Source organism: Lactuca virosa, chromosome 7, assembly GCF_052849685.1.
Source record: "Lactuca virosa cultivar CGN04683 chromosome 7, Lactuca_virosa_CGN04683_v6, whole genome shotgun sequence".
Classification (NCBI taxonomy): Eukaryota; Viridiplantae; Streptophyta; class Magnoliopsida; order Asterales; family Asteraceae; genus Lactuca; species Lactuca virosa.
The window spans coordinates 31831603-31838709 of record NC_136432.1 but is presented as its reverse complement, the minus strand read 5'-3'; the positions used below and the strand labels follow the sequence as shown (position 1 = coordinate 31838709).

At 36.9% G+C, this 7107-nt stretch overlaps 1 pseudogene; it reads right to left on the bottom strand.

Moving 5' to 3' along the window:
- Window positions 1-5309: 5309 nt before the first annotated feature.
- On the bottom strand, window positions 5310-6723 carry LOC145126514 (beta-amyrin 28-monooxygenase-like; annotated as a pseudogene).
- Between the last annotated feature and the right edge of the window lie 384 nt (window positions 6724-7107).

Sequence of the window (7107 nt, the reverse complement as noted above, 5' to 3'; positions counted from 1 at the left end):
ACAAGATTCACACATATCATCTGATTTTAGGTCAAATGATTCCAACACTCCATCCTTTTGGAGTTGGGCTATGCGTTTCTTGTTAATGTGTCCAAGACGACAATGCCACAAGCATGCCTTGTCTACACTATTAGACAAGGCAATATTAAATACACTATTTCCTAAGCTATCAACACAAGTCACTGTTTCATACACACCATCACAAGGCAAAGCTTCAAACACAAAAACACCATTCTTATAAACAGAAATTGAACCATTCAAATCATTAAAAGAATATTTAAAACCTTGTCCGAACAATGCATGAAATGAAATAACGTTTCTCTTCATCTCAGACGAATAGCAACAATTTATCGAATCTAATCTAACATCATTACTAAGCAAAAGTTGATAAACTACGATCTTGGTCACTGGTGAAGACTTTATGTTTCCCATGATCAAGTTTATCCTTCCTTGCTCTATCTCCTCACTTTCCTTTAGCCCCTGCAAATCAGAACATATATGAAAACCACATCCTGTATCAAGGAACCATGAACGAGAAGATAATGAGTAATTAGAAGAAATAGTGTAAATACCTGCCGAAGATGGCTTTACTTTGCCATCCTTGATATCTTGCAGATATTGAGGGCAAGATCTCTTCCAATGCCCCTTTTGATTGCAATAAAAGCAAACGACCTCTTTTGGATCAGAAACATGGGGAGTGGTAGCATTGGGCTTAGCCTTTGGGCCATTACTAGATGACCCAGCTTGAGCCTTGCTCTTCCAGTTTTGCTTAGGAGGACCTTTCCTCTTTTCCCCTTTCCCTGTCCAATAGCCAAGACAGGGGCACTTGCAGGTGTGGAGGCTATACTTTTACCCTTCATCCCTGCTTCAGCTGTCTGCAACAAGTTGTGCAATTGGGCCAAAGTCTGCTCAGTGTTGTTCAAATGGTAAGTTAGAATAAACTGACCATAACAATCAGGTAGTGAGTTCAAGACCATGTCAATGGCCAATTCCTCATCAAAGTGAATGTTGAGCTTGACCAAACGCTCTATGTAGCGTTGCATTCTTTGCACATGTGACACAACCGACTCCCCTTCTTTCATCTTGCAAGCCATGAGTGACTTGACTACTTCAAACTTTTCTTGACGAGCTCGCTTATGGTACTTTTCCATAAGGTCCTTGTTCATCTCAAAAGGCCAGTAGTCCTCATAGTACCTCTGCAATTCTGGGGACATAGTTGCCACCATGATGCATGCCACCTTGGTAGCATCATCGTAATGTTTCTTGTATGCAGCATATTCTTCAGGAGTAGCTTCAGACTCATCAAGCTCTTTGAGCTCCTTTTCAAGAACATATTCTTTGTTCTCAAAACGAAGCGTCATCTTGATGTTGCGCATCCAATCGTTATAGTTAGAGCCATCCATAACGACTTTGGAGCAGATATTGAGCAAAGAGAAGTTTTGGTTGGAGGAGGATGAAGCAAAAGTGTTTCCAGGAGTAGACATCTGAAAAGAAAGAAAGATTTAGTTAGATTTCAAGATACCTCAATATAATAACCCAAAGATATAATATCAAGGTTAGGATCCAACTATGAAGGTTCACAACTTAGAAATGGGATGCCGAGATCCAAGTGTAAATTTCATAAAGGTAGGTGAATGACGATTCACCAATTCCACCATTAGACGAAACAAACGAAGTGAAATTCCTAATTCTTTTGAGATACATTGAAACTATTCAATGGCATGTTTTAATCTCAGATTATGCTCTTCTATTTGTGACTGGGATGTCGAGGATCACAAACAAGATGTGAATAACCATGCAAATGTGGTTGGTAACCTCATTGTCTTTATCATTAACTATTGATGTGCTGGTAAGCCACACACGCTCCATCAAAATGATAATTATGAGATACCCATTACTACTCTTTATTAGTGCCTTTTAGTGTGCTGGTTAACTACACACACTCCACTAACGACCAATAAAGCACAATGTGCAATTTCATGGATTAGCATACTTTTCACATTTTTCCTAAAGTAACTAGAGTTGGGATTTTGTAAAATAATGTTCTAGTACTTTCTTTAATAGCATTATACTTCTAATGAGAAGTAGTTGTCCTATCAAATCCGTTGTGCTAACGACCCTCCACTAATCAAGGAAGCGGTGGGTGAGAGTGGACACCCATTCAACTACCATTTTATAGGCAGTTTCCTTATACCCCTCTTATAGACTAGCTTCGTGAATGAGGCATACTAGCGATTTGACTGACCATATTCTTATACATATATAATATTAAACTTTTAATTATAATACATATATAAGGTATGTTTTAAACTTTTTAAAACTTTAAGGTTTATATAAATTTCGAAAATTAAACTATTAATTTAAATTTAAAATAAACCAAATTACTAGATTTAATGTTTATCTATTAATTAACTTTTAATCAATTTATTAAATCTTGTAAGGATTATCTAATCAAATTAATCAATTAATTTAATCCTAATCTTTATCCCTCTAAATTTCGAAAATTAGGGTAAAGGATAATTATTCAATTAATCTAATCAAGTAACAATTATCCAAAACAAGAAACCCTAAAATTACTAGGCATATTTCGAAATTTAAAGGGAGGAGGCTAGGGTTTTCAAAACCCTAACCCTAATTTCGATTAGGGTTCTTTGGAGGCCAGGGTTTTCGAAAACCCTTTGAACCAAAATCCTAAAATCAAAAATTTGGCCTTTAGGGTTTAATGGCTATAAACCCTAATTTGCAATTCAACAATTATAGCAATTCAATTTAAAACAAACAATGTCTCTGATACCACTGATGGGTTTTAGGTAAAACAAATAAACTAGAAAAACAGTTCCTAAGTTCACATGCAACCTACTTTGGATCTATGTTTTAACTATTGAACATATAACTTTGAATTGCAAACAAGAACCCTAGAGGAGAGAGGCTAATTTCGAAATTAACAAACTAGGGTTTAGGAGTTACATACCTTTCAATTGTTATAGTAAACAATTGATAATCCTCTTGATCTTGATCTTGATCTTCTTGGAAGCTTAGCACCACAAATGTAATGCCTCTAATGGAATCACACCCAAGAACTAGCAAGAAAGAAACTAGAAGGAGAGAGGATGGAGAGAGTATGCAATTTCGGCCTAGGTATCTTCCAAAGAATAGAGTGGCCGAAAATATGAGCCAGGAGGCTCCTTATATAGCTGAGGGAACTAGGGTTTTGGGAAAACCCTAATGCTCCTTAGCTTAGGGCCTAAGCAAACCCAAGGGCCTTATCCAAAGCCCCCTTGGACGAAATCCTTAGGGTTTCCCCTATATATTTCGTCCACCTCCTTCCAAGGAGGTTCTGGAGCCTTCCACTCAACTATTAGATAATTGCAAACTAGTCCCTGCACTTTACAATTAATACTTTTAACCCCAAAATTAATTCTGATTAATTTCTGGCTAACTATTAATTAAACATAATGATTTCTAATTAATATATTAATCTATTAACATATTAATAAATCATTTATATATATTAATTTATTAATCTTATAAATTAATATCTCTCATTTCATAATTTCCTTGTCCAGTTGCTAGGTTGAGGGCAACCCAAAAGGACTGTGCTGCTATCAATTCAAGTACATACCAATTATAGTTATGGGCTTAGACACCTAATCCAACATTAATCCCAATCATGTGTGCAAGCTGAGAAAAGCTCTTTACGGATTGAAGCAGGCACCAAGAGCCTGGTATGGTAAGATTGTTGAATTTCTTACCCAAAGTGGTTATTCAGTTGCACATGCAGACTCAAGCCTATTCGTCAAAGAAAAAGAAAGGAAGTTGGCAATTGTGTTGGTTTATGTGGATTACTTGATCATCACCGGGGATGACGAAAGAGAAATCCATCAAACAAGAGAAAATATATCGGTGCGATTCCAAATGAAAGAGTTGTGGAAGCTTAAACACTTCTTGGGGCTAGAAGTTGATCGTACAAAGGAAGGGTTGTTCCTCTGCCAACAAAAGTATACAAGAGATATACTTCAAAATTTTGGCATGTTGGAGAGTACGCCAGTATCAACACCAATAGAGCAAAATGCCAAGATATGTGCTCATGAAGGAAAAGAGTTGGACGATGGAATGATGTATCGACAACTAGTAGGTAGTCTTATCTACCTAACTTTATCTCGGATTGACATTGCTTATGCGGTTGGAGTTATGAGTCGATACATGCAAAGTCCGAAGAAACCTCATTTGGATGCTGCCCGACGGATCTTGAGATATGTCAAAGGTACAATTGACTATGGTCTCTTGTATAAAAGAGGAGAATACTGCAAGTTGGTTGGATATTGTGATGCTGACTATGCAGGAGACCATGATACCTGAAGATCAACCGTTGGGTATGTGTTCAAGCTTGGGTCGGGGCCAATATCATGGTGTAGTAAAAGACAACCAACTGTATCATTGTCAACCACATAAGCGGAGTACAAAGCAGCGGTCGTAGCAGCTCAAGAAAGTACATGGTTGGTACTCCTAATGGAGGACTTACATCAAAAAGTTGACTATGCGGTACCACTTCACTGCGATAACCAATCTGCAATTCGGCTGGCAGAAAATCTAGTATTTCATGCTAAAACAAAGCATGTGGAAGTGCATTATCACTTTATCAGAGAGAAAGTATTGATGGAAGAAATTGAGATGCGACAGATCAAGACCGATGACCAAATAGCTGACTTGTTCACCAAAGGGCTGAGTACTGGAAAATGTGAAGGTTTTCGCTATCAGCTTAACATGATACAAAGAATGGGGGTTAGTGCTGAGGGGGAGTGTTAAAGATCATCACTAGCCTAATAAGAACAAATATTATCTAGAAGACTTTAGCTTGTTCTAGAATGCTCTAGAAGATTCTAGAACATTAGAGAAGACTATGGAAGACTCCGGAATATACCGGAAGAGTCTAGAATACTCTAGAACGATATGGAAGACCCTGGAAGGTTATGGATCATTCTAGAAGACACTGGAGCATCCTAGACCTCTCCCGAACATGGTAGAATATTCTAGAAACATATGGAAGCATATAGAGTATGTTAGATAGTTCTAGAGTTATCTAGTATGTAGTAAGTGTATACTAGTATCTAGAACCTTCCTAAAAGGCCTATAAATAGGTGTGGAGCTCATTTGCTCTAAACCATCCAAGAAGGCCTCAAAGAAAGCAAAGTGTATAGTAGTCTCACAAAGTGTAAGTTCTTCTTAAGTGTCTTAATAAAATTCTTGTTGTTTCCCATATAAAGAGTCGTGTTCAACATATTAGACCAAATCTTCCCTACAAAGATCCTTTAGATGACATAAATGTTGCTTTTTATGGGTGTGATCCTAACGAACAATCCTTGATCGAATTCTGGCATTGGATTTCTCTTGAACGATTCATCTTTCTTAATAAGCTCCCAAGTAAACTGAGTCACCAATCGATGCATCATGACTAAAGTTTCCATTTTTTACAAGCTCAATACCAGGACACATTCTTGGCCCTCCTCCAAAAGGCACAAAACTAAAAGGTGGTGGTTGTGGTGCATGCTTCTCAAAACGTGTTGGATCAAACATGGTCGGGTTTTCAAAAATGTCATTGTTCATGTGTGTCATGGAAGAAGACAACAACACCTGCAAAAACACACAAAATCAAATAAGCGTTTATGCTATAATATGATATTTTGTATATAAGCCTTTATTGGTTAATCATTTATGTGACATACTTGCCATCCTTTTGGAATTATAAATCCTCCGTACTCAATATCTTGCATAGCTCGCCAGAAGCTTAAAATCACTGGAGAGTTTATCCTCAGCATCTCGGATGCAACTCTCCATATGTACTTCATCTTGGTAAGGTCTTCCCATGTCAAAGCTTCCCCTGGTGCTTTACTCTTGGCAATTTCTTCTTGCTCTGTAATTTCAATTATGTAAACTCAATTTATTAAACAAATTACAATGTATGTGATGGGGATGTTTTGTCTATTGGTCGTCAGGACATTGATGAATACACAATATGCTTATAAGTTAGGGTAAATGTCACGAGTGTTCAACTAGCATGCTTATAGGTAGTTAATTAATGCATGAATAAATTTATGACAAAAATGCATGCATCTTAAAATATTTTTGAAAAGATTACTATATAAACGGAGATAAGATGCCTTACCACAAACTATAGTTGAGTAAACAGATTCGTTGTTAGCCAAAACTCTAACCAAAAATGTAAGGAGAATTGAGGTTGTATCATATCCTGCAATCATCACGAGGATGATGTTGTCAATGATCTCCTCATCAGACATCGTTGTTGAGCCATCATCATTATGAATACTAAGCAATGAAGTGATGAGATCTTTATGAGGATCATCTTGTTGTTTTTGTTCTTCAAGTGCTTCCCTTTTCTCACGTATAAGATCTATCAACATAGGTACTAGGTTCTTTCTTGCTAAAATCCCACGATTGAATTGAGTGAATGGCAAATTGATTGGAATTGCTAGTATACCTTCGATCATGTCTTGGAAATGTGGTAGGAGTTTATCTCTTCTAGGCCCTCTTTCGATCCCAAATAGAAGTGAGCAAATTAGATTGAAGGTTAAGGTCTTTATCAACGGTTGCACCTACAACGTTTTAGAAACAAATAATGTTAATCATCTACCTTTTGTCAGATTTAACACTTAAGAAATGTTTACATGTTAAGACCATGATGACTGAATTAGGTTGACTTGTCATCGTTTTTTCATTTTTTTTATTGTCTAGTTACTCAATGTATTAATCCTGGTTATAAAATGTTTATTGTTAAAATGATAATTTAATTCTTCTAACATAATTATTTAAAAAATTGTGAGCATCTAAATACATTGTGGATGACTCTAAGGGCATGTTCGGCAAAATTAGCTGGTAGCAGGTAGCTTGTAGTGGGTAGCGAGTAGCTTGTAGCTTGTAGCTTGTAGTTTTTTGTTAAACGCTACTTGAAGTAGCATTTGGATTTGGAGCGTTTTGTTTAAACTAAACGCTAGAAGCTTGTAGTGCCGAACGAGACTTTTTGTTCAAAATGGAGCGTTTTATCAAATGCTAGAAGCTAGAAGCTCTAAAACGCTCCCAAACGCTCCGTGC